We start from the raw sequence: 26,715 nt of genomic DNA on the forward strand, positions 1-26,715 counted from the left end.
CCTCCCTCCCTCCTCCCCACGTGCATATAAACTAAATACAGTTTTTATTAGATGCTTATTCCTGTCAGGCTTCATTTCAGGCCCTGGGGTACATCATTAAACATACAGCCTGTTTGCTCATGGAGTTTTCATTCCAGTGAGAGAGATGCATGTAAGTCAATAGCTAGAAAGGAGAGCATCAGAAGTTACATTGACATAGCAAAGCAATGTAGGGGAGGAGGGCTCTTCTGAAGAAACCTGGAGGACCAGAACAAAACAGATAGGCAGGAGTAGGTGTCTGCTTATGGTCCCAGTAGAAAAGTGAATATACTTGAAGGCCTCAAGACTGGAGCTTGCTAGTGATATTTGAAGAGAAGCCAAGTCTATGTAACTGGATAGAGGGCTAGGCCAAGGAGGCCTGGTGGCCAAGGGGATGATCTTCAATGAGTATGCTAAGGCTGCTGTGACTTCTGAGTAGGAAAATAAAGTGAACAGCCCTTTGCTCACTGGATGGAGACCAGACTGAGGTCCAGAATCTGGAGAGGGTTATGATAGTCACCTATGCAAGAGATGCTGGCTGCCTTACATAGCTGAGTATAGAAGCTGGAGAGACTCAAGAGGTATTGAAGCAGGGGTCACAGGAGTTGCTTATGAAATAAAGTAGAGTTTAACTTATATCTCTAAATGTGAGATGATAAGAAAGAAGCCAGAAATGGCCATGTGTGGAGTCGCATGCTTATGATCTAGTCCCCTGAAAGGATGAGACAGGAGGATTACAGTAAGCTTTGAGGTTAGCCTAGGCTGCATAGCAAGACACTGTATGGACAAACATCCAAAGAAGAGAACTAAGACATGTGAACAGAATGATTCTTTTCAACATAAAATCTAACAGCCTAGAGTATTCCAATAAAACTGGAAGTTTTAGAAGGCAAAGTAATATTAACATATATGATCAGTGACAAATGCTACTAAGTTCTACACCTTTTCTTTCCTGGGGGGGAAGGAAGGGAGGGGGCTTGGCTTCTCTCTTAAATATCTTTAGGTTTTTCTTAAATAGTCCTATCTATGCATGTTGGACTTTGAGCATTTTTTCATTAAGCTCTAACAGTGTGTTACACAGCATTGCTTTTTTGTCAAGTTACTAAAGCTCACATCCCCAACCATTCTTCTGACACTCTTCTTACCAGGAAATTGGAACTGGATAGCATTTGCTAAGCTTCCTGGGCAGATGCACTTGAACTAGGATTTACTAGCAGGCCTTTGGCACTCAATGGCTTAGAAGCTTTCTGCATCTCGTGTTGGAAAGCCATTTAGCCTGCTTTACATTTTCCTCACTACCTGTTGTGTGGAAAGGAATATTTTTGAATAGTCTGCTGCTTTAGTATACAGCCCTGTACCTACAGCCCAAGTATATTCGACATCTTACACAGAGTCCAGGTCAGCCTAAGCTGTTAAGTTGAGTACCTGACTCTTAGTGGTTTCCTTGATAGTCATTGTCTGTAAGATTTCAAAGTTAGAATGCTAGAGATTGTACCTTTTTCTATTGCTGCATAGTTTGCACTGTAGTTCCCTCAATTTAGGTTCTGAATGCCTGGTAGTTTTTTGGCAATAAGGTACCTCTCCCATCTTAAACTCCTCATAGTAAGCTCTTTGCAACCACTGGAGTACCTAAGAATTCCTTCCCTCTTCTCGTTAGCCCTGATCACTCACCACATCACCCTTCTGGAAGCTTCCCATGAGCATTCTGGGCTAGTTCAGGCATTCTCTTTGCTCAGTAGGAAGTCCTGTGTCCTTACTACAGTTAGATTTAAGCCATCACTGCTGTCATGCAACAGTTGCCTGACTGGGTATCTATGATTTACTGTAAGCTTCTCAAGGAGCTCTTCCCATCCTCTTTCTGCCAGGCACATATAGATACCAGATATGCTTAGACGGAGTAAGATGGTGGGAGAACCAACATGCTACAAACCTTCTGCCTTTACAGTGTATCTGCTGTTTCCCCTCCCTTCTCCTTGGGAGATGATGACACTAGTTATCTCAGAAGGGCTTATCCACTCCACAGGGAGTACTGTTCAGTTCAGTTGGGTTGTAGTTCGTACTGTAGGGCACAAGATTTTATGAAAATATACACAAGCCAGCCAAGCCTGCCAAAGTGAAATAACTATCAGTGAGGATGGGTGTAGAAACAGAGAACCTGTTATGTAAGGTGGGTCCAATGTCAATCTGTATATAAATAAACTAAATACATTATGTTATAACAAAGATTTAATAAGATGTGTCATCATAGAAAGTTCTGAAGATGAAATGACACACAGGCTCTACTCTTTTCAGTTGTGAATTGTCAATATTTTCCTTTCATATGTTGATCCAAATTATTTTGTTTCCTTGCCAATTAATGTCAGTTGCCTCCCATGAATTTTACTGAGTTAGGAAACAGATATTCCATATTTCTGTGAGATACTAATCCTATCTTTATGGGATATTCAGGTATGCGCACACACTCACACACACATACACATACATACAGGACTCTTCAAGAATGGGTTAGATGTGAATTGCAGATAAAAGCACAACAGATATATTTATAGAAAGGCACAGATTGGGGCCAGGTGTTAAATATCTTGGAACACTCCATTTAATATAGCTTAGCATTGTTTAGCTAATAGACTTTGTCTCGTGATAGGAATGTGTTTGTGATGTAACAGAACATATAGTTAATGGAACCTACACTGCACTGCTCTTCCCATTAAGACTTGCCACTTAACTGTATACCATTCTTTTATCACTTTATGAAACACTGAATCAGAATTATTCTGCACAGTGCTAGACAGTGGGGTAACAGGACCACAAAACAACAGACTCTCGAAGCCTTCCCCTGCAGTTTAAGTGCAGTGTATTATGAATTACATTGATAGAGGGATAAGTTGTAGAGCTTCAGGGAGTGGAATGATCGCACTGAATAAAGAATGAGGAAACCCTTATGAGAAAATGTATGTTTATCCCAAGTTAAAAAAAGACAACACCAATAAACAAACAAAAGCAGAGCCACCTGTGGTGGTAGACACCTGTAATCCCAGCACTTAGATCAGAACAATTAAGTTCACTGCCAGCTCTAGGGCAGTCTCAGAACAAACAAAATTGAGCAAAGCCTAAATTGCATTTTAGGTATTTAAATTATTAACTTCATGAAAGAAGGTTAAGGATAATTATCACTTTGGTAGACTCACTGAATTTACTAGCATCTCTTGGGAGCCTCCAGGATGGTTCCCTGATGCTGTCTGGGAAGGTTTCCATAGAAATGGTACAGAATTGGTGCTGTGAGACTGTATGAAAATACACTAAAAAAGCCAACCAGACATGACAGTGATATGAATATGTGTGAGTGTCTGTGTGTGTCTGTGGTTGGGTGGGTGGGGTGGGGGATGAGTGTTTGCATGGTACAGAAATTGAGAGGACACACAATTCATTTTATTTTACTTCACAACATTTCTTTCCTGAGAGACCCAGAGTCTGCTCTACAGCTGCCTAAAGGACTCAGGGACCCTACCATGTCACCTATAGTCTGCACCTCTACTGTTTTCAGTTGTGAATTGTCAATGTTTTCCACGATACTCTGTGGGAAGGAATCGTTATACCTGGAAGCTTTTCCATAGACTAACTGTGGAATTCAAAGTAGATGCAAATGGACTTTGAAAAGCAGCCAAAAACATTTCACTAAAAATTTCACTAAGAAGCATCATTGTTTATGAGGCTTAGACAAATATGGTTGCTGCATATTTTCTAAGTGTCTTATAACTGAGAAAAGCTACCTCAGAATTTAAAAAACTGCTGGTGTGGTGGTGACACCTTTAATCCTAGCAGTTGGGGATGAAGAGGCAAATAGATATCTGAGTTCAAGACCAGTTTGGCTTACATAGTGAGTTCTAGGTCCACAGCACCTATATAGCAAAACTCTGTCTCAAAAAAGAAACACACAAACAAGAACAACAACAAAATTACAAAAGTTTTGGGAATATGTTTGTAGCAGTGTATATGTGTGTGTATACATATACATATATTATACACACATATATATTATTGGTGATAAACTATAAAGAAGACAGTTAAAAGAAAAAAGGGTAAACTAATACACAAATGAACAAAAGAATGAGTATTTTCATTGTAACAATTCATTGATAAATAGGAAATCTTCATTTTTATTAAATTAGAAAAAGCAACACATTAACAGTACCATCTTATTTATAAAATATTAAGAGTTAAGAAGTGCTGGAGAGATGGCTCACTGGTTAATAGAGCTTACTGCTCTTGCAAAGGATAGGGCTTTAGTTTTTAGCACCCTTGTGGTGGCCCACAATAGCCTGTAACTCCAGTTTCAGTGAATTGAACATGCTTTAGTGACCTCCATGGGCTCCTGGGTGCATGTGGTATGCAAGCACACATGCACTCACACAAATCCTAAAAACTGCTTAGTAAAATAGATCTTAGGAACTGTTCGTTCATTATTTTGTTGGTAGCGTGCTAATAAAAGTTTCTTTAGTGGAGAGGGGTTCACAAGTCCCATCCCTGACTGATGAAATCTAATAAAAATTGATAGCTTCTAGGAGACAGGGAGGCCATTTCTTTCATGGTATGTCAACCCCTGGTAGGTAAACTACACTTCAGTGAATGGTCCTATACCATGAGTCTATAGACAGAACAAAACTGATTCAGTAGCAATTAAAAGAATAAAAAGGAAGGGGAAAGTGGATCTTAAAAGAGTTGAGAGAAGAATGGGAAGTGATTGCCATCAGGATGCATTTTGTGAAATTCTCTAAAATTAATAAAATATTATACTTTTAAATAAATCCCCTTTAAGAAAAGAAAAATAAAAGCAAACCAGCTAGCAATTCTATTCTTTGAATTCAAGGAAACTAGAGAAGTGAGATGGAAGAATTACAAAGCTAAATCATAAAGACATCCAAAGTTAGTTGTACTTATAAAGGTATAAGCCATTAATCACTTTAAAACTTCCAGCATGATAGGAATGATTTAGTAAATTAAGGCTTTCAAGATGAACAACTTTAAATGCATACAGAAAACATGCACAATAGTTAAGGCTTAAAATAATACCTATCACTTAGCGAATTTTTCCTTTTAAAATTTTTATTGTATATGTATGAGTGTTTGGCACGTATATATGTGTGTGCACCATGTGTGCATGGTATCTGCAGAAGTCAGAAGAGGGCATCAGATATCCTGGGACTGGAGATGTAGATGGTCATAAGCCACCATAGGGTACTGGGAATCTAACCCTGGTCCTCCAGAATGCTCTTAACCACTTAGCCTTCCCTCTGACCCCCTACTGAATGTTTCTGCGTGGCACTGTGCTAATAGTTTTCATCCTTTTAACAACTACATGCAAATAGTATTGTTAGTTCCCATTTTATACTAGAGAAAACTGAGGCTCAGAGATAATTATCCAGGAACTTACTCCTCACTAATTAAGGATCCAGCTCTCCCTTTCCTCTGTCCTTACCCAGTTGTGTTGTTGATGACATAAACTGAAGTCAACATCATATAAAAATACATACGTCCATCAAAAATTCCAGCACTGGGACAGTGGAATACACTAATATTTTTAAAAAGATTTTCTAATCTAATGAGTATGAGCCAATATGAATTTACAAGCACCACGTTGCACGTGGAGTTTGGAATAGGGCATTAGGTCTCCTCGCACTAAAAGTTAAAGGCAGTTATAAGCCTTTGGGTGCAGGAAACCAAACTTGAATCTTCTCCAAGAGCGATAGGTGCTCTTAACTGCTGAGTATCTTTCCGTCCCTTATTCTGTAATATTATGTATGTTCATAGTATAACAAAACAGAAGAACCAATGTAGGCCCATGATATGATTCAGCCCATAAGGCCCTTGTTGCCAGACCAAATGACCTGATTTTGAACCCAGGAACCCATGATGAAAAAGAATGCTGGTTCTAGCAATGTGTCCTCTGATTTCCACACATGGAAGAACAGGTATATTACTTTTTTTCTGTGTTGGTGATATTGTTAAACTACTCAACTTATCCATGCATTGGTTGAAAACTACTACAAGGAACTGGAGAGGTAGTTCAGTGGTTACGAGTACTGGCTACTCTTGCAGAGGACCTGGATTATATTCCTGGCATCTGCACAGTGGCTCACAACCATCTGTAACTTCAATTCTAGGACCCTTCCTAACTTCTGCAGGCACCATGCATTGACTTCTTAGTGTTTCTGCACATTATTACCCTGAACAGGCCAGAAACACCATTCACCTTATTCACTGCTACATTCCCAGTGCTTTGTAAAACTCTCAGTAAACACTTGAGATACAAAAATCAAAATACAGACACATAATTTGGTTGTGAATGATAGATGCCACTGATACTCATGTTCATGAGAAGATGGTAGGTGATGTCTCTGTGCTTCAATGGACACTACAGCTAACAGCATTTATATGTGAGTGCGCGCTGGGCCACAGTCCTGGTGCAGTCTTTGGGATAAGTTAGAAAGAGCTATTTCTCGATGGAGGTCTTTGCATGTCTCTGATCCTAAAGCTGCCTTTTCTATCGCTAAAGGGCCATGTCCTTATATAAAGTTCCTTTCTGTGGTCATCCAGGAGGAGTTTAGAGAGATGCCTTAGAACTCTAGGCCATTTCCTGGCAAGCACCGACAATTCTCATCATGGGTCTCTTTTCTCCAGCCAAAGTCATTGTATGCTACTACTTAGGCAAGCTTTCCATGTAAGAGGCCATGTGTAGAGGTGAGGAAGGAAGCTCAGTCAGCAAACTACTTGCTTTGCAAGTATGAGGACTGCATCCAGCCCCAAGCATCTATATACAAAAGGTTGCTGGAGTAGCACACAGTAATCCAAGTGCTAGGCAGAGAGTAACAGGCAAGTCCCTGGTCCTCGCTGGCTCTCAGCCTGGCCTTCATGGAGAATTCTAGGTCAGAAAGAGACTCTGTCTCAAAAACAGGTAGATGGTTCCTTAGAACAACCCCCCAAGTTGTGCTTCAGCCTACACACACAAGAATCAAAGTGATGAATCTCTTGGAGATGTGATTAAGTCCCTCCAGTAGCGAATAGGCCTAGGAAGTAATGGTACTTGGTAATGGCTGAATTTAAAAGACTAAGATAAAATGTGCTTTGTTGACGAAAATATGCCCTGAGACTCTTTCCTCTGTGTTTTTATGAGGCCCTGTGCCCCATCCATGCAGTGCCACTTTCCCATGTGTGTCTTTATTGAGCACCAACTGTATACTGAACATTTTAGGTCTCAGAGACTCAAAGATGGGATATAGAGGTGGTTTTCACCCTTCCAGGTTTCTGTAAAAGTCTGCAGAGAGACCAGCACATCACAAACTAAGCGCAACTGATGCAGCGATGTAAGGATGGTGAGGAGAGCAGTGGGACCAAGTGGATAGAGGGTCAGTGTAGCTGTTAGAGCACAGGCTCTGGAATCAGGTCGCTGCAGGTTCAGTGTAGCTGTTAGAGCACAGACTTCAGAAGCAGATTGTCTGGCTTCACCATCTGCTGCAGCTACCTGCAAGCCTTGTAACCTTAGGCTACTGACTTCTGTGCCTGTGTACCTACCTGCTAAATGGGGCAATAAAGGGTGACTCACAGAATTACTGACAACATTAAGGGAGCTTGTGGTGCTTTCGTACCTGGCTCCATAAAGACCAGCTCTTACTGTACCCGCTGCCTGCTATGTGTTTGTCAGCTGAGAAAAAAAAAATGCTCCTACAGTGCGAGCATAGTTTTGGCTCACTGGGCTGGCTGGCAGGGAGGTCTGGATAACTGAAGAACAGCATGTCCATGGGGAATGACGGGAATGGTGGGAATGAGACAACTGGGAGCATGTGTGAGTCTTCTTACAGGTTGGGTGTGACTCTGAGCAACACAGTGCTGCTGCCGCAGCCCACAGGCTATGAGGTGTCATGGATGAGCTGGCCAGGTCACCCTGTGGGTCTAACTTTCCCTTAACTTCTGCCCATGCATTAATAAAGTAAAAGGATGTGATTTTTTTTCTATTTTTTCTGATTTATTCTTTCGGCCTTAACTCCCTACTGCTGCTAAAACAGATGCATAGATGCAGACTTGTGACTTTCTGGAGAATGATAAAGAGATTGGCCTTTTGCTGAGACAGATGACAGACACAAGGTGCTCTGTCGATTACACATGATCCTCCCCTCCTTCCCTTCCTCCTGATGCAGGCAGATGCCAGACTCGGCTTGACTCCAGGCCTGCTTTGGTTTGCATGTTCCCAAGTCAAATTGTTTTCAGTTTTTAAGTATGAAGTAACTTCCCATCTGGCATTACTGTCACTGTCTAACCATGGTATCATGAAAGGTGATTTTGATAATTAATGCTTATAATTAAAATGAAAGGAATATCTTACTTGGAAATGTTCCAGTTTACTTGAGCATAGTTTTGCTACAACCCTCTGAAGGCTGCAGGCAAGGCTTGTAATCTCGCTGTGTTTCAGGTGCCTCATTGCACACTTCCCACAAAAAAGCTGCCTTGAGAATTAGTGGAGGTAAAAAGAACAAGGGCAGGTCCTGCAGGCACCCGGACAGTACTGAAACCGATTTCTGCTAAGACAGCTAGTGACGGTTTATTTAGAGAAGGAAATGGTGACTGATATCTCCATTTTGGCAGCTGGGGAAATGTCTTAGTGGATAAAAGTCTGTTGCCCCAGCTTGAGGATCTGAGTTCAGCTTACCAGCACCATGCAGCAGTATACATTTGTTACCCTAGCGCTGTAGGGCAAAGACGGGCAGAACCAGGGGCTCACAGGCTAGTCAGTTTAGCTGAAAGGGTAACGTTAAGATTTTGTGAGAATGAGAGGGGAACCCCTTGGTCCTGTGGAGGCTTGATGACCCAGGATAGGGGAACAGTAGGCCACTGAGTCAGGAGTGGGTGGGCGGGTGGATGGGGGAGCATCCTCATAGAGACAGGGGAGAAGGAGGGGATGGGGGCTTGTAGAGGGGAAATTTGGAAGGGGGGTAACATTTGAAATGTAAATAAATAAGATAACCAATTAAAATAAATAAATTAAAAGATTTGATGAGAAACCTTATCTCAAAAAAGTATAGAGAGAGAGCTGGTGAGCTGGGCCAGAAGTTAAAAAGTATCTGTTCTCCTGAAGGGATGCTGTGGTGCATACAGATGCAGCCCAGACACTCATATACAGAAGATAAAAAATAAATAAAACAAGGTAGGGTTGAGAGCAACAGAGGAAAACATGTCACATCACCTCTGATCTCAGCACACCTATGTATGGGTGTGCCTTATACCTCCATACATGCATGTGCATACATATACACCATACATTGATAAGCATATATCTGTACTATGAGCGCTCGCGCTCTCTCTCTCTCTCTCTCTCTCTCTCTCTCTCTCTCTCTCTCTCTCTCTCTCTCTCCCCGACCCCCCATTACAGTTGATTTGCTTTGTAGTTTGGTTTTCACTGAATGCTGAAATACTCACTGAGAATATTTTTACATTTTTCTCAATCTGTTCTGTTCTGTGTGTAGCCAGCGGCTATTGTGGACTATATTGTGGCTCGCCTGAGCTGAGAGGTACAGGATCTTGACAGTTTAGTTTTTAAAAACCAATCAGGGGAAGAGTTGGACAGCTGCAGGTCAAAGGTTGCAAAGAAGCAGATGTAAGGTGAGGAAGTAGACGCTACAAACAGGGACTAAGATGAGTAATGTGTAGGAAGGATTTGAGCTTTTCTTCTTACAGTGGGATCTGGGGCTAAGCAGTGCTGCTCTGGAGACCATTTCTCTATGTATGTAATTTTCTCATAACATCGTGCTCTCAACCTCAATGTATACAGCCAGGTTTATTTAAATGAAGAAATGTAAGATGACTTCAGGTTTTATGTGGACTTCATGTTCCGATAGTATTTTTAATCATTCAAATCTCTTGTCAAGACTTTCATCTGCTTTTTTAAAAATTTTTTGACGTAGCTTGTATTATATTTCTCTTGGGGCTCACCATTAATGTTAGGGCAAAATTTTGTTATTTCCATGCTGCATTAGAAAGCCTGGCACATCCCTTCATGTGTCCTTCAAGTTAGGCTTAATCCTAGCAGAAGTGGGTTGTGGGACCAGAGCAAGAGTGACAGCCTAGGAGGCTTTTGCTCACTTGGAGAGCTTGGATGAAAACACTACCATTTATAGTTATGCTGGCCTCAGCCCTCCAGCCACTCTCCGAGGCAGAAGCAAGAATGCCTTCTATTCAGGAAGTTGAAGTATGTAGGCAAAAATTCACTCTCTACTCTAGTAGGAGCAAGACCAAGCTTCTTTAACCTGTAACTAAGAGAATAAATACTCGCATTACACAGTCGCTTGGGATGAAAGCAGACCTTTCCCACATGTGATTCACCCCTGGGATGCCTGTTTAATTCTCTTTCAGATTCACCCCACCATTTAAAACCTGGAGGCACTGGGCCACACAAAGCCTTGCTGGTAAGGTCCATCTTCATTCATTATTCAAACAAAGTAGCCATGTGGAGTTGCTTTTAAAATGCTAGTCACATGTTTAGTCAAATACATCCCTAAAAAAATCGCTGAATATTTATTTGCACATTTTTTTCTCTGAATGATTTATGAATTTTCCATGCCTTAAAAAATGTTTTTTGTTTTATTGACTTTTTTACTGTTTTTTTGTTTTTTTTCAAAGAATTGAGGAAGGAGTGGCTCTGTGATTCATGCCAGAGCTATTAAACTAAAACCTTCTGTGAAATGAATCCCTTCCCAGGTCCATGCTAATGTCTTTCTTGTTTCATACAGTATTCAAAACACCAGAGCGGTCCGTTCCTTGGCTGTGGAATTCAGGCTTCGCCTTGAAGTATGTTGTAGTGAAAATGGGTGCACAGCTAGCACACATTAGGCTGTGCTCACTTTCATTGTGTTGTCTTACAATTCTTGTGACATTGTGAATTATGTGAATGCACGTGTGGAGGTGTGTGCACAGAAATGCAGCGGCAGGAAGAGATGGTTGTGAGTCACCATCTAAGTGTTGGTGACTGAGCTGGATCCTCAGTTCTTCCGCAAGAGCAGCCAATGCTCTCTCCACAATGCTCTTGAGCCTCAGGCCATAATTAGTGCTTTGTATTCCTTCTCCTCTAACCTTAGTGTGTCTGACTGGAGTACTGGCAGTACCTCAGAGGTAGGAAGCACTTGCCTTTTTTTTTTCAAGTGAAAAGCATGTGCGGTTGATACGGTATCACTTCCTGGTCTTGCAGCTGTAGACTGACAGTGGTGTTAGCATTTGCTCTATAATAAGCCACCCCAAATTAACTCCTCAAATAGCAGTTGTTTATTTTCAAATTCGGGGAGGGGTGGCCACTCAGCTCAGTTATATGATTCTTCGGATTTGAGTTGAGACTATTCAGGAATAACGCCCAGGTAACTGAGGCTTTGTTTTGTTGGTCACGTGGCTATTAGCTGAACATTTATAACGCCTGCCCCATGGATAGAGTCTCCTCTTGGTGCCACATTAGCTGTCCTTCAGGGTGTCCCCTGCTCTGCTCAGAAACCATCTGTACCACCTGCACTCCCCATCACACCAGCCCACTCTTTGGCTTCTCTACCCTTACTACCTACGTGCATCATCCTCTTGCTCACTTCTTCCTTTTCTCTTTCACTCTTTGTGTGTGGTATTTGTGTCCAAGCCAGAGGTAAACCGTGGGTGTCATAGCCCAGAGGTCTGCCTGTCTGCATCACCAGGATTGGGATTGCAAGCACATGCCACTACGCTGGTGTTTTACATGGGGACTGACGATTGACTATGCATCATCAAGCTTGCACAGCTAGCGTTTACTTCCTGAGCCATTTCCCTCACCTCTAGGCTTTTTGGGGTGGAGGGAGGGAGTCAGGTTAATCTGTTTGCCCTCACATAAGGCATCTTATTTCATTCTGTTTACCCCTTCTCTTGTTTTTGTTTTTGATTTTAAGGCTCAGTTGTTTTAGCTATCTGTGATTTCATCTGCTCCAGCCTCCTTACAAGCCAAGCATGGCCAATTTTTTCACCTTGCCTACTCTACCCCTTTTTTTTGGGGGGGGGCTTTGTTTGCTCTTTAAAAGCAGAAATTTCCATATGCCTTCCTTGTGGCCCAACAACACAGGCAGAAAGCATAACAGATACTTGGTTAAGCAGAAAGCAGTCCAGCCCAGCCCAGCCCTCATTCACAGCACCCAGCTCATCAGAGTCACAGGAGGTCAGGCCAGGCCCTGTTGCTTTCATTCATCAGGCTTGGGCAAGACCTCAGGAATCAAGTGATGCTTCACAGCTTGGCCATCCAGAAGCAAGGACTTAGGTAAAGCTTGGGTTTAAGCACAACTCTAGGAGTTCCCTTTAAAAAGCTACCTTTCTGAGCTACAGTTTTCTTGTCTGGAAAGAGGGGCATGATACTTAACTCAAAGCTTTCCAGAAACGAAGGGGGAAAAAAGGTTGTGTGTGAAAATGCTGTGTAGACTGTAAGGTAGAACTGAAAGACCTTAGTTAATGTGGATCTCTGACTACTCAGTAGTTTGAAGAGGGAAGCTGCCAATATAGTAGTGGGAGAGCAACAGAGAGTGGGAAGTTGAGTGGAAATGGTAGAAGCGGGAGATTCAATAAAACAGCATCAGTGGTAATAATTAGGGGATGCTGTCTGCCAGGCACCGTGCTGTCTGCTTATGTACAGATTTCCTGGAACTTTCCCCATCCATTTACAGAGCAATCTTTTTCTTGAGATAGTGTCAGTCTTACTGTTTATTCCTGACTGTCCTGAAATTAACAATCCTGCTTCAGCCACGCAAGTGCCAGGATTACAGGTGTCACGTCATACACTGCTCTCATATGTACTATATTTTATTAGATATATTTCCCCCATTGGTGATTTGTGTGTGTGTGTGTACGTGTGTGTGTGCGCATGTGTGCATATGTATGTATGTATGTATGTGTGTGTGTGTGTGTGTTTTCTTTTATATTCTTCAAAATACCTAGATCTACCTATTCCTGGCAATGGTCTGGTGTTAAAGTTATCAGCCATTGACAGTTAGACTTAATATGAGAATTTCATTCAGAGAATTGATTTTAATTCAGTCAAGATTGTTACTAAAAGGCTCCCAGAATTCTATGGGGACTGGACTGTTCATGGAAGGAAATTTCCCTTGGGACTATGTTTTCCCTTAAAATAAGGTTTATTAGTTACACTTATGCAGCTTGTAATCAACAGAACTCCAACTTAGACTAGGCATGTTTGTCCTTCACAGCTGTGTTGAGGGCTCGGAGGCCTTCATCCAGCCATTTATATTCTCTGTCCTGTTCTTCTCCCACCTTACGTCCATCAGTGTCCTCCCCATCTATGCACCACACTCCATAATCACACCACGGTGGCACCTGTAACCATTAGTGTCAGGCACCATTCTTGCAGCTTGTATCTTAACAAGAGTAACTCTTCAGCCATGATTCTAAGAGTAGTACCAAGGAAGTGTTTTCACTGGCCTGGTTTGGATAGCCTGTTGGAGTCAGCATGATTACAAGTGGGCAGTAGACAGCAAGCAGTTTTTCTTTGACCATGTTGTTCACATGTCCCATGACAAAAGGCAAGTCCACCAATATCAAATGTGGTGGGTTCCCTATGTGGGGTGGTGGAGGGAAGAGTTTTCACAACAGGAAGGAGGGGGGAAAAGATGCCAAGCAGATAAAATCTCTAAGTACCACAGTGGTCTGATTTAGAAATTTTGTAATTTGGAGTCAGTTAAACTTGAAAGGTTGAAAATTAGTTGTAGCCTTGGTATGTTACGATCCAGGCTATGAACAGTGAACAGATGCTTGGAATGAGAGTGAGTGGCCTTACTTTGGGTTTGGTGGGAATTCCTGGGTTGAGGACTTCATGTTGCCTCCCGAGGAGCCATAGAGTAGTTAGTACCTGGGGACAGTGGAGCTTCAGTGGATCTGCAGACTCCGTAATGATTTACAAAACTGTGTGCAGGAGAGATCTTGTGTTCCATAACTCTCTCACTGGACCCCACTGACAAACCATTGTTTGACTTAACTGTAGCTGTTTTCAGTTTGGCTAGTTTAGTCTCTGGCATTAGCCTCTGCTCTTGGCTCACCTATCGAAGTTTAGTGTCCATTATAAACATGGCTGCTTGTGGAACAGACAGTGATGTCAGTGGCTGAGCATTCTGCCTTAAATTATATATTGAGTTTTCCAGCTTTATGTATAAGGTTTTCACAGTCATAGCTGCCATTTACCTAATGCCAGGTTCTACTAAATACTTCATGTGCATTATCTGAACTGCATATTTCTACATGACTAACTCCAAGAACCTCAAATCTGTCCAGTACCATTCTGGAAGCACAGGACAAGTCTCTCTTGTTCTTCTTACATCTGTGTGTTCACCTTTCCATACACAGGTAGTAGGATCAAAGCCCCAACATTGGAAGACACTGCTAAAATCATGTGGTTCATTGGTTTCACAGTCTATTCCAGACCCTTACTGTCTTAGTTATGGTTTTATTGCTATTAGGAAATACCATGACTCTAAATACCATGTTCTCTAATAAAAAGAGAACATTTAATTGGGTCTGGCTTACAGTTCAGTCCATTACTGTTATGGTTGAAAGCATGGTGGCATACAGGCAGATGTGGTGCTGGAGAAAGGAGCTGACACTTCTACATCACAATCCACAGGCAGTAGGAAGTAACTGAGATACACTTCCTACAACAAAGCCACACCTACTCCAACAAGATTGGGTAGATAACTGTGTGATCCTGGGCACACTGCTTGTCTCTGAGCCAGTTTCCTTATCTGTCAGATTGGATAGACACCAATCTTATGGAATTAAGGGACTAAATGAGCTTCATACTCCACCCCAACACACACACACACACACACATGCACGCATACACGCGTGCGCACATGCATACTCAGTTAATTTGCAGTACTCTCTAGGGAAGGCGGCCTCCTCTTCCAACTGCTTACCTTGTGTCTCTCTGTGTGCCACAGTTAGGAGAATGCAAAGGACTGTGCTGTGTTGGCTTTTCCAGGGAAGTTCACCCAGACAGGACAGCAACGTAAACCAATTCCACCAAAATTTACCTCAGCAAATTAGTAGTTTTTTAAGCTTATTTACAGAGCATAGGGGCAGTGCTGCCTTCAGGATCATGATTAGGCTGAATGTCCTGTGTCAGAAACAGACAACTAACTCATTTGTGTCTTTCTACAATGTCACAATTTCTTGAATACCAATAAATTTATAGGGTATGGTAGTTTTCAATGAGGCAAACTCTGATTCTTTTATTCAAGTTTTAATTACTAATACTAGTTTTCAGATCACATACAATGTATCAAATAGTAAATATCTCTTTGTTCATGCATATGTGTAGGTTATAGAGTGACTTCATAAGATTAAAGAAACAGGAAGTTTAAGGGGCTTCAGAAACCAAAGCTGGGAAACTGACAGGGTTACACAAGTCTCTGTTGATAAAGATAACCAAACCAAGCCAAGCTGCAAAGAAACTGAAGCCGCAGCAGTTATGAATGTCACCATTATAGTTGTCGAGGATCAAGGCCAGACAACCTCATAGGATGATGAGCAGGTGTCAGTAGAAGAAAGTTGTTGGCAAAAGTGGGACCCAAGTCAAACTGAAAGGACAGTGTGAAGTCCTCTGCCTGTTGGTCCTTGCTGCATACATCAGGAGGTCAGATGACAGGACACTGGGGCTATTGCTATTAACACTGCTAGGTAGTGTCCAGGTTAGGGAGTTCTAGTCTTCCTTTGCTCTGGTATGTCTGGTAAGTATTTGCACCTATGTTTGTTTGTTTGTTTGTTTGTTTGTTTGGGGGGATAGGATTTTAGTATGCCCATGTCTCCCTATAGTCTCCATTTACTCTGATAAGTTTATAGGGTGGCACCCCCTCTACTCCCAGGAATAAGTAAGTTATCAGTGGGTGCTGCTGGCTACATGGTACTTCTCTTGTGACCACTCAAGTACAGAGTCATCTTCCATCCTCAAAGTAGTGTCAAAACTGTTTAAAAGAACACAGTCTCCGGGGCAAGGCCCATCCAGAAACCTTTTACATAATGTAGGTAACAGAGCAGAACAGACTCTCAACAGCAGGTGAGCCCAAACAGCTGCATCACTGAAAATTCCCACCTCACTATGGATAACCATCTCACGGAGGCCCTCTTTCAGATATCTTTCCACTTCCTATATATTCAAGCATCTCTCACAAGCCTTGAAGCTGGGAATGTGGGGAATAGGGAAGATGACTGGCCCTTTCTCTCTCCACTAGGGCACAGTCAGTAACTGCATTGCTATTACTGTAGACCTAGCTACTGCTGATTTGTTTTGCTGAATAATGGTTCTTGTTACTTGACCAAGAATGGTCTACTTCAAGATGGCATACATGAGCTGAACATATTATGTCTGGAGGGGAAACAGTCATCCTACAACAGGCTGATGGAGAAATTTGATCTGGTGATTGGATTCTTGTGCAGCTTTGTCCCGAACTCCCCCCCCACCCCTTCCATGATCCTGCAGTACTGGGTTCTAGACACAGCTTCCGGTTGCCAGTCTTCTCGTCTATTATAAAGGACACTAAGACTACCTTCTAGAGCTCAAGATAAATGTGTTCCCTTACTCATGTTGTGGAGGGGACAGCCATTTACTCTGACATTGAACAATCCCTCTCACATTTGGTTCCCTTGGGTAGATGTTACGCATTGTCCAGGGATTTCGGCAGAAGCTGCCTTTAAAAGTAGCCTCTCTGAACTTGTCGCAAAAGACTAACCCTATTGTGCCCACCACCTTGGGGTTGTAGAAATCAGAACATTTTCAAGAAATCCTCCTCCAGTTGTGTTGTCTATTTCCACTTACTTGTTCTGTTTACACCCTTGTTATGGCTCCTAGAACGGTTGGGTTGACTTCTTTTAAATGCCCATGTTATGGTCTATCTAATCCTTCCTTTAGAATTTCTTATCTGCCACATCTTCATGTTCTGCTATAATATCATGTTATATTAAGTCAGCTCTGATCCAGGACAGAAAACTCCTCTCCAGAAACTTAAAACGGAGCTCGGTGAGCACATGGAAGCTTTTGACTGACAACCTGGATTGCTTTCATTGCCCTCATACAAGTACACTTGATGAAATCTAGTGCCTCTGTGGAAACTGCTCAGTCGCCATTTCTCATGCTCAGCACCCTGACGATCAGAGAAATGATTTGCTGTATAACATGAGGGTGTTTTGATGAGGGCTCTGCACAGAGCTTATCGGTTCCACAGAATCAAGCCTTGTGGGATGTTCCACCTCTTCACTGAAGAAAAGAGACCTTTTATGCTGCAGAAATAGTCCTTACTACCTGTTTTAGTGGATTTTATTATTTTATTTGATATGTTTCATATATTTATTATGCTTTGTTCTTAGGCACCCCATCCCCATCTCTTAGTCTCCTTTCTCTTCCCATTGGTCTGCTTCATCACTCCAAATATTGTTCTTAGGAGCCAGTCATTGTTTCTCGTTCTCTAGGTGAAACACTTAGAATTCAGCCTTGAATTTGTGGCTCTGCTGCCTTAGCTTCCTCAGTACTTGGAACACAGTTTTGTACCCCCACCCCACTACAATGAACGGAGCAGTTCAGTCCAGGAAGTGACATGTTACTAAGGTTTTCAGGTCAGCTAAAGTTAGAGTCACTCATAGCACAATGGTCTAACACTATATCAAGGTTTCCACATGACCATTTGAAGAACCTGGGTACAGACACAAAATACTTCACACACTTCTACTAAAACATGCTGCTTATATGTGTCTTCGTTACTTTTCTATTGCTGTGTTAAAACACTGTGACCTGTGCAACTTAAAGAGTCAGTTTCAGGTCTAGAGTTTAATAGTGATGATAGTTCATGCCGGCAGGGCAGAGAAAGCAGGTGACAGGTGACTGGAGCCGCAGCTGAGACCTTACATTTCCAACCCCAACAGGAAACAGTGAGGGCCAACTTAATGCTTTCAAAACCCCAAAGCCCACCCCCAGTCAAACACTTCCTCCAATGGGACTGCACTTCCCAATTTTTCCCAAACTGCCACCAAATGGAGACAGAGTGTTCAAATAGATGAGTCTTTGGGGGCCATTCTGTTTCAAACAGTAATGAAGGAGGGAAGAGGATGTTGGAGTAAGAGGCCAGAGGTTTGTGCCTTCTTCAGTTACAGAACCACTTGAACAGTGACTTATGCTCAGTCTCGGTTGCTTCATCTGCCCGTGAGATAATTCCCTTCCGTAACATGATCACTCCACTGCAGGAAGCACTGCATGTGACGAGCTTGCAACAGCCTCCTCCTCTGTAGTCAGTACTCAGCCTTCTGCAGCTTCAAGTATTATCTGTACATGGCTACGATGAGTTATATGTGGCTAGGATCACATTTTGAAAACTTTTAAAGTCATTTTTAAAGTAGACCACTTCATCAGATTGTTTAAATCAAACAAGAATTTGAGAGTAACCTAAAATATGTATATGCTTTGAAAAAAAAATAAGTGTCTTGGGCTGGGTTGATGGCTCAGTAGATTAAGGCACTGGCTACCAAAACTGGTAACCTAACTTCTATTACCAGAACCCACATAGAAGGTGAGAACTGATTCCTGAACATGTCCTTTGACCTCCACAAATGTGCCCACATATGCTGCACACAGTCACACAGAAAAATAGTGTTATTTTTAAAAAACGCCGGTGTTGTGAAGTTCATTAGTCATGTAGTGTGAGAACTCAGAGCTTAGTAGTAAGGATTAACTTCCTCCGTGTAACCTAGATCGGGTCATTTTCATGAGGATAACAGCATCTAGTGTCATGGTAAGAAAAGGAAAGCTTGCAGTGTGCTTGGAGTGGAAACAGCACACTGGGCACTGAGTTTATGATGGCCGTTGTTTCCTGTCGTGGTATCAGCTCCATTGCATGGACATGCATTTGAAGAATGCTTTGTTCCTTGTGACAAACGATGAACAGCACCCCCAAGGCACTTTTATGTGTAAAGTTGCTGTCTGTTTTGTTTGAGGAAGAACATTTGGCAATTGAGAAGCTTGTAGTTACCAAACTAGTACATATAAAAAAACAGCCACAGTGGCCTAATTAAACAGCTTTCCCCGTTTTTTAGATCTTATTTCATTGTTAAAATGAGATAGTGATTTTGCTACCAGATTTTATATATTTTTTTTGCAAGGATTAGGAAAATACATATTTACAGCCATATTTAGATAACTGCTCTAAGTGCAGATGTTTATTTTGCTTTCTTTCCATAAAAGAACAGGTGCCAACGGGAAGCTGAGCAGAGTGTGTGACTTCCCTTGGGAAGAACGGGGAAAGCAGGACTTGGAACCATGTACTGATAGCCCAGGGCAGACAGGAACAGACAGGCTAAGCGGGAAGGTGCCTTTTCATGTGGCAGGCACTCACTCCAACAGTCCCCCACCCCACCCCGGGCAGTCCAAAGTAGATGGAGCTCCAGTCCCGCCGTCCTGTAGTACGTACAGGGAGTGTATGCACTGGTTTGGGCTGAGCTAGTTTCGTAGTCTGTTTTGTAACACATGCCTGTGTTCTTCTGGTGAATGAATAACCAGATGAGCAAGAAACCCATGCCTGTGCTGGTCCTGACAACACCTTTTGAGCAACAATCTTCCTTTATTTGGAAGATAAAATATGACTAGGCAGTTGCAAAAAGGGAAGCGGTAGATGGGTCTGTGGCATTCAGCAGACCACTTCAAACGGTTGGTTACCAAATGTTTAGTGAGTATCTACCCTCCACTTGAGGTCATAAGACTTTTTTTTTCTTTTTACAAACCTGTGGTCTACTCTGAATGGCCTTAGAGGAACAAAAAATTTATAGGCATACCTTGTCTGCCTTTTCAACCTTGTCCACAAGCAGGGCCCACGACAGTGATTTACCTCCTAAGTCTCAGTTCTTGTGGCAGCAGTCAACCATTCCCATTCCTGTAGCTCAAGAGACCTGACAAATTTTGCATTGTTTGGTTATTTTTTTGTTTTTGACACAGGGTCTGCTCGGTAGACCATACTATCCTCAAACTTGTAATGACCCCTAACTTTCAGATCATCTGACTTCAGTATATATAAACAGGCCTGGCTTTAATTTTGTAGTCTTTGTTTAAAGGAGACTCTCAAGGTAATGTAAAACTTAGAACCTACAAAAGTTGGATCTGAGTATAAGTGTAGCAGGACTGACTGCCCCGCCTCCAGGCCTTCCCTTTGCCCTGTTGTGTGGTCATCAGCATACAACCACTCAACCCCCAGCCTACGACAGGCTCTTGGCAGGAGGTAGGGGCTAAGCCTGGTTGTTCAGTGAGGACTCCAGACTCTTCCAAAGAAGGGAAGACAGTCCAGGTTGCAGAGAACTGCTACCAGAGTCACTCGTGGCCACCAAGCACTTGTATGATATGATGAAGTCCCACCACTACCCCATGAAGGGAGGCCTTTACTCTCAGGCCTCTAGTGCAGCTGTGGTTGACCAAAAGCTCTACAGAGGAGGCCTTAGAAAGGAGCCTTGGAAGCCGCCACTGGCTAAAACAAACACTGGAAAATTCTCCTTTAAAAAGAAATCTGTGGCAAAACCATGGCCATGACCCAAGCCTTAGGAGAACCATCCAGCCTGCAAGACTGTACAGATAAGTGTTGATGTGCACTCGATCTCCCTCAGCCCTTAAATGTCTCTTGCCTCTCTCTGCATAAAAGAGCTAAAGCACTTTGCTCATCAGTCTGAGTGAGATGTACTAAGCAGAAAAGGGAGGAGGGAAAAACCCCTTTGGGAAAATCAGTGTGAGGGTGACTTTTCCAGTACAACACTGGCTATTCTCGCCCCCTGGAGGAGGACTAGAGAATGACTGTCACAGACCATCCCAAGCAAAGAGTGTTCCTTCTGCATGCCTTGAGAGTATTATTAGAAGCTATTATAAATAAGGCTGCTATGAACATAGTGGAGCATGTGTCCTCCTTACCAGTTGGAACATCTTCTGGATATATGCCCAGGAGAGGTATTGCAGGATCCTCTGGTAGTACTATGTCCAATTTTCTGAGGAACCGCCAGAATGATTTCCAGAGTGGTTGTACAAGCTAGCAATCCCACCAACAATGGAGGAGTGTTCCTCTTTCTCCACATCCTCACCAGCATCTGCTGTCACCTGAATTTTTGATCTTAGCCATTCTGACTGGTGTGAGGTGGAATCTCAGGGTTGTTTTGATTTGCATTTCCCTGATGATTAAGGATGTTGAACATTTTTTCAGGTGCTTCTCAGCCATTCAGTATTCCTCAGGTGAGAATTCTTTGTTTAGCTCTGAGCCCCATTTTTTAATGGGGTTATTTTATTTTCTGAAGTCTACCTTCTTGAGTTCTTTATATATATTGGATATTAGTCCCCTATCTGATTTAGGATAGGTAAAGATCCTTTCCCAATCTCTTGGTGGCCTTTTTGTTTTATTGACGGTGTCTTTTGCCTTGCAGAAGCTTTGCAATTTTATGAGGTCCCATTTATCGATTCTCGATCTTACAGCACAAGCCATTGCTGTTCTATTCAGGGATTTTTCTCCTGACCCATATCTTTGAGGCTTTTCCCTACTTTCTCCTCTATAAGTTTCAGTGTCTCTGGGTTTATGTGGAGTTCCTTAGTCCACTTAGATAGAATTGGACACCCATTTATAGTGGTAAAGAGTGAAATGGTTACAATGCCATTAAATTGACATTTCATATTAAGTACACAGTTAGTCTTAGGGTTTCTATCCCTGCACAAACATGACCAAGAAGCAGTTGGGGGGAAAGGGTTTATTCAGCTTACACTTTCCACATTGCTGTTGATCACCAAAGGATGTCAGGACTGGAAGCAGGTAAGAAAGCAGGAGCTGATGCAGAGGCCATGGAGGGATATTACTTACTGGCTTACTTCCCCTGGCTTGCTCAGCCTGCTTTCTTATAGAACCAAGACTACCAGCCTAGAGATGGCACCACCCACAAGGGGCCCTCCCCACTTGATCACTAATTGAGAAAATGCCTCACAGCTGGATCTCATGGAGCATTTCCCCAGCTGAAGCTTTGATAACTCCAGTTTGTGTCAAGTTGACACACAAAACCAGCCAGTACAATAGTGAACAGTTAGGAAAACCTACCACTGCTGTGGTTCACATCAAATTATCACTAGTGTTGTGCCTCGTCTCCCTCTTTAAGACTTTACCAAGGAGGCTGTAAAGATGGCTCGGTGATTAGGAGCATACACTGCTCTTCATGGGGCCTTAGTTCAGTCCCTGCTGTTCAGACCTGACAGGAACTATAGCTCCAAGGGATCCAACCTTGGGCCTTAGCAGGTATCTGCACTCGCAAACAATTTAAAAAATAAAACAAACATTAAAAAGAATTTGTCAAGGATAAAAAGGTGATCAATCAGAAAACAGGAACTTTCAGCTGTGAACTGAATACATATATCTAGAGTCTTGAAAACAAAGTCGGTTTACTTTAAGTTGTTGGTATCACTACTAGCAAATGCGGGTGGGGGGCAGATTCTAGTTACAATTAAATTAAGGAGTAGCCTTACCACAACTCTACTTTTTGTGTATTCAAAGAAGAATTCAAAACAAGCCAGTGTTGCAGAGGCCTGTGATCTCATCATTTAAAGAAGTGGGACAGGGCCATGGCCCAGTTGCTCGGCGTGGGTTGTGTGCTTTATAAATGGAGAGCATCTGTAGGAAAAGTCTCACCCATCATCCCTTGTTCGACTGTAGTACTTCCATCCCCCAAGTGTCAGGCACAGTGGTGCTGTTTAGTGATGGGTTTAGTGTTTGCTTTTTCCATAACCTCCTCTCTCCAGAACCTTGGGTGCACATCAGCACCTGAGGACTTACATGGCACTGCTGAGATCATGTAGTATTCATATGTCGGGGCAGGTGCTTCTCTGTGACTGTTTTTCCTTAAAGGAAAATGTACACATCGTAAGTTATTGGACACTTGGCAGAGGCATTAATAATTATTGAGAAAGTTCTTAAATATTTTGTCTTTAGTATTTCGCTTCTTCTAACTTCTAATATAGGCAAAAGATGAGAGTATCATCAACATATATATATTTTTTTTTTGGCCTCGGGCTTCTAGAGACCAGTTGCTCTGAACACCCAGCAGGCTTCATCCAGAACAAGTTGATGGGATGTGTTTCACCCAAGACAAATTCTTAGGGGACCCCTCTCTTTTCTTGCATCTTCTTCCTCTGAGGACATCTAGAGGTGACAGTGGGTCCTGGGAAGCTAGAATTTCTGGTGAACTAGATGGGTCCCTAGAACTGGCTGATCTCCTTTTTCAACACTCATCTTCACCCTGACCTTCCTTGCCAATCCTGTCACGGAAGGAGCACGCACATGTCCACACCAGCCATCAGTATCTTTCTCTCTTTTTAGATGTCTGCCCCCACTAGTAAAGCCACCATTAGGAATCTCCCATTAATACTGTAGTGCTTTGTATAAAATGGTATGTGCCTTCATAATAATGTACATATATGTACATTATTGACATTTGAGACAAGTCTTGATATATATCTCAAACTGGCTTGAGCTCAAAATGCTCATGCTTTGACTTCCCAAATACTAGGGTTATAGATGTGTGTCAACACACCTGGCCCCCTCCTGTGTAGATTGCTTTTGCTGTCAGATACAATGCAAGTCCTATACAAATGCTGTTATGCTGTGTTGTTGAGGGAATAGTGACCCCCCAAATCCTGTACATGTGCAATACAAACATGACTTCCTACCCTCTCCCTCGGAATATTTTTGCTATACAGTTAATTAAATCCACAGGTGTAGATGCCTAGCTACAAAGGCCTGTCTGTTGTGATGTAAGATGAAACTGGCCATGCCTCAGAGGCCCCACCCTCTTGCCTCTGGGCTCCCAGCTCCAGCCTTACCTGCTTATTTGCCTTTCTTGAAGAACCAGGCTTTTCCTTGCTGGTTTAGAGTACTCCTCCCATACATTCAGAAATCCTCACCTGTGTATTTCATACTCTTCACCCTGTTCTGTATTAGTTCTTTTGTGTCCTTATTGAAGCACTTTATCCCATTCCTAGAACACTTGTTCAGAGTAGACACTCAGTAAATATGAACTGAGTAACTGAACAAGAGAACAAACAGATGTGTTCGGGGTCATGAGAGGACAGGACTTTTTAATAGTCATACTTTAAATTAAAAGGCCATTAAAACAACAGTGCTCCAGGCATGGTAGCACACACCTGTAGTTCCAGCGCTTGGGAGGCAGAGGCAGGCATATGTCTGCGAGTTTGAGGCCAGTCTGGTCTACATAGGGAGTTAAGGACAGAATATCATGTCAATATTCAGGGCTAGGAAGGCTAAGACAGAATTCCTTGCTGCGTGCAGATAGAGAATATTTTTAAATTTTAGTAAGATAAAATAACCTAATAAGTTCAAGGCCAGTCTGAGCTAAAAGTCTTAAAATAAGTACTAACAATAACAAAATATTCAACCACCTTTAATTTGTTAAGGAAAGATATTGTTAGAGAAAAGCCAGTAGATAAGTAATTAACAGGGATTCAATTTAGAATTATAGAAAAATTATAACACGCTTCCAGAATTTTACAAGGAAATGTTTATCCAAATATAGTTTCATGTGTCCTTTAAAGTGATGCATAATTGTGTCTGTCGTACCACTGCCAAAGTTACATACTTGTGCCTTATAAGAAAGAAGAAGCTAGCAGTTTCAAATTGTGGAACATTCTACTCTTAACAAATACCCAAATTGTCAAATACAAAGAAAGACTCAGGAGATACCCTTTTTGTGACAGCGTGAATGAGAAGGGCTCCTATAGTCTTCTATATTTGAATATTTGGTTCCCAGTTGGTAGACTATTCAGGAAGGATTAGATCAGGAGATAAGACCGTGTTGGAGATGTATCACTAGAGCTGGGCTGTGAGGTTCAAAAGCCTCCCTTTCTTCTCCTCCGCCTGATCCTCCCTCCCTCCCTCCCTGCCTGACTTCTCTCTCTCTCTCTCTCTCTCTCTCTCTGCCTGCAACATGCAGATCAGATGTGAACTCTGAGCCACTGCTCTAGCACTTTGCCTGTCTGCTGTTGCCACACTTCCCATCTTAATAATGAAGTAACTCTCTGAAACTATAAGTAGCCCCCAGTTAAATGCTTTACTTTGTATGTTGCCTTGGTCATGGTATCTCTTCTCAGCAATAAAATATCAACTAAGATATTTGTGTTAAGCCGGAGTTGACTAACTATAGTATAGTTATATAAGAGAAGCCCTTATTAATAGGAAATACATGTCTATGTATTTGTGTGTCTGCCTGCTTGGGTATCTGTCTTTCTCCCATCCTTTAGAAGGAGATTGGGATTAAAGTCAGTACAGTAAGATGCTGAAGTTGGAAGGATTTGACTAAGTAAAAGGCACTTGTGCTAGTGTCCATGGTGAATGTGTGGTCCTGCTCCTCAAGAGTCAAGGAGAAAGGACCACTTTAATTGAGCAGCATAAGGAGACTTGTACCTCAAAAAAGCACCACAGTGGGTTGTTCATAAAAGTTGTATTACAAAGAACCCCACATAGAGATGCTTTTGCTGAAGTGACACAGCACAGGAAAGATTAGAAGGAATTGTAATTTTTGAGACAGGGTTTTGCTAAGATAAAAGCAAAGAGTTGGAGACAGAGCTTTGTAAAATGCTTGCCTGGTATGCATAAGGCCCTAGGTTTGGCCTGCAGCAAGGCAAGGAAAAGGCTGTGTGTCACACACACACACATACACACATCAGAGTGATCTGTGGTCTTTGCTTCTCTATCACTATATTCTACTAAATAGAGAGGTGTATAAACTAAATATATACATATATAGGTGTATACAAAAAAATCCTGTACACATGTGTTAGAACAGAGCTATGGAACCCAGGCTAACCACAAAGGGTGGCCTTAACTTCTGATCCCTCTGTTCCTGCTTCTGAGATGTTAGGATTGCAGGACCTGGAGCTTTGTACATACTGGAGAAGCACTCTTAACAAATGAGATGTATACCTCTGGCCCTTTAAAATAATAGTTCTAGGGAAATCCTATATTGGATAGGAATGAGCCAAGATGACTTTATAAGCATCTCTGGCTCTGGAATTCCTCACTTTTTTTTTTCAATTCTTTGGGCCTCTGTGAGCCAGATAACATAGCAATGTCCTTTCTAAAGATGTTTGTAGTATATAGGTCAAGTTAGATAAGTCAGAGACTGGCTTCCCAGCTAGCCAGGAATGTAGGAATCCTGTGAATGCAGCAGTTCCTAAATCAGGGACTTGGGTTTGGGTAGGAATGGCAGGCAGCACGTAAGAGTTACTTATGGAGATGCTTTCATCTCTTAGAACTGGATGTTAAGTGTGAGCTTCCACACAGAGCAGACTGACAAAGCACAGCTTTGTTTACCAGGGTCTTCTCTTGTGCCATTGTGGAGGCCCTGGTTGGAGGGGTCAATCTTACAAGAGTTACAGGTCTTATTGAACTTAGATTGTGCAAAACCTACTTTAATAAAGGTTCTTAAACATTTCAATTTCTCTTCTAGCCCACAAACCAGAAAGAGGTAGGGAAAAAGAAAGGCTAATGGGAAACAGCATTTGTGGACCTGTTTAGAAGTAATTCCTTGGGGCAATTCTAATCTTCGTTGTCAGGATATCATCAGTCCAGTTCAAAACACTAAACA

At 42.2% G+C, this 26,715-nt stretch overlaps 1 protein-coding gene across 7 annotated transcripts in view; it reads left to right on the top strand.

The window, feature by feature from the left end:
• Gng12 (G protein subunit gamma 12) overlaps positions 1-26,715 on the top strand; it is a 118,164-nt gene that overhangs the window by 39,024 nt on the left and 52,425 nt on the right. For 5 of the 7 annotated variants that reach the window (XM_021165252.2, XM_021165254.2, XM_029478914.1 and 2 more), the window contains exon 3: positions 10,420-10,472. The exons of the other annotated variants lie outside the window; for them this stretch is intronic. The gene's annotated coding sequence lies outside the window, so the exon portion shown is untranslated. The remainder of the gene's footprint in view (positions 1-10,419; positions 10,473-26,715) is intronic. 7 annotated transcript variants of the gene reach the window in all.

This window comes from Mus caroli, chromosome 6, assembly GCF_900094665.2.
Source record: "Mus caroli chromosome 6, CAROLI_EIJ_v1.1, whole genome shotgun sequence".
NCBI classification, from domain to species: Eukaryota; Metazoa; Chordata; class Mammalia; order Rodentia; family Muridae; genus Mus; species Mus caroli.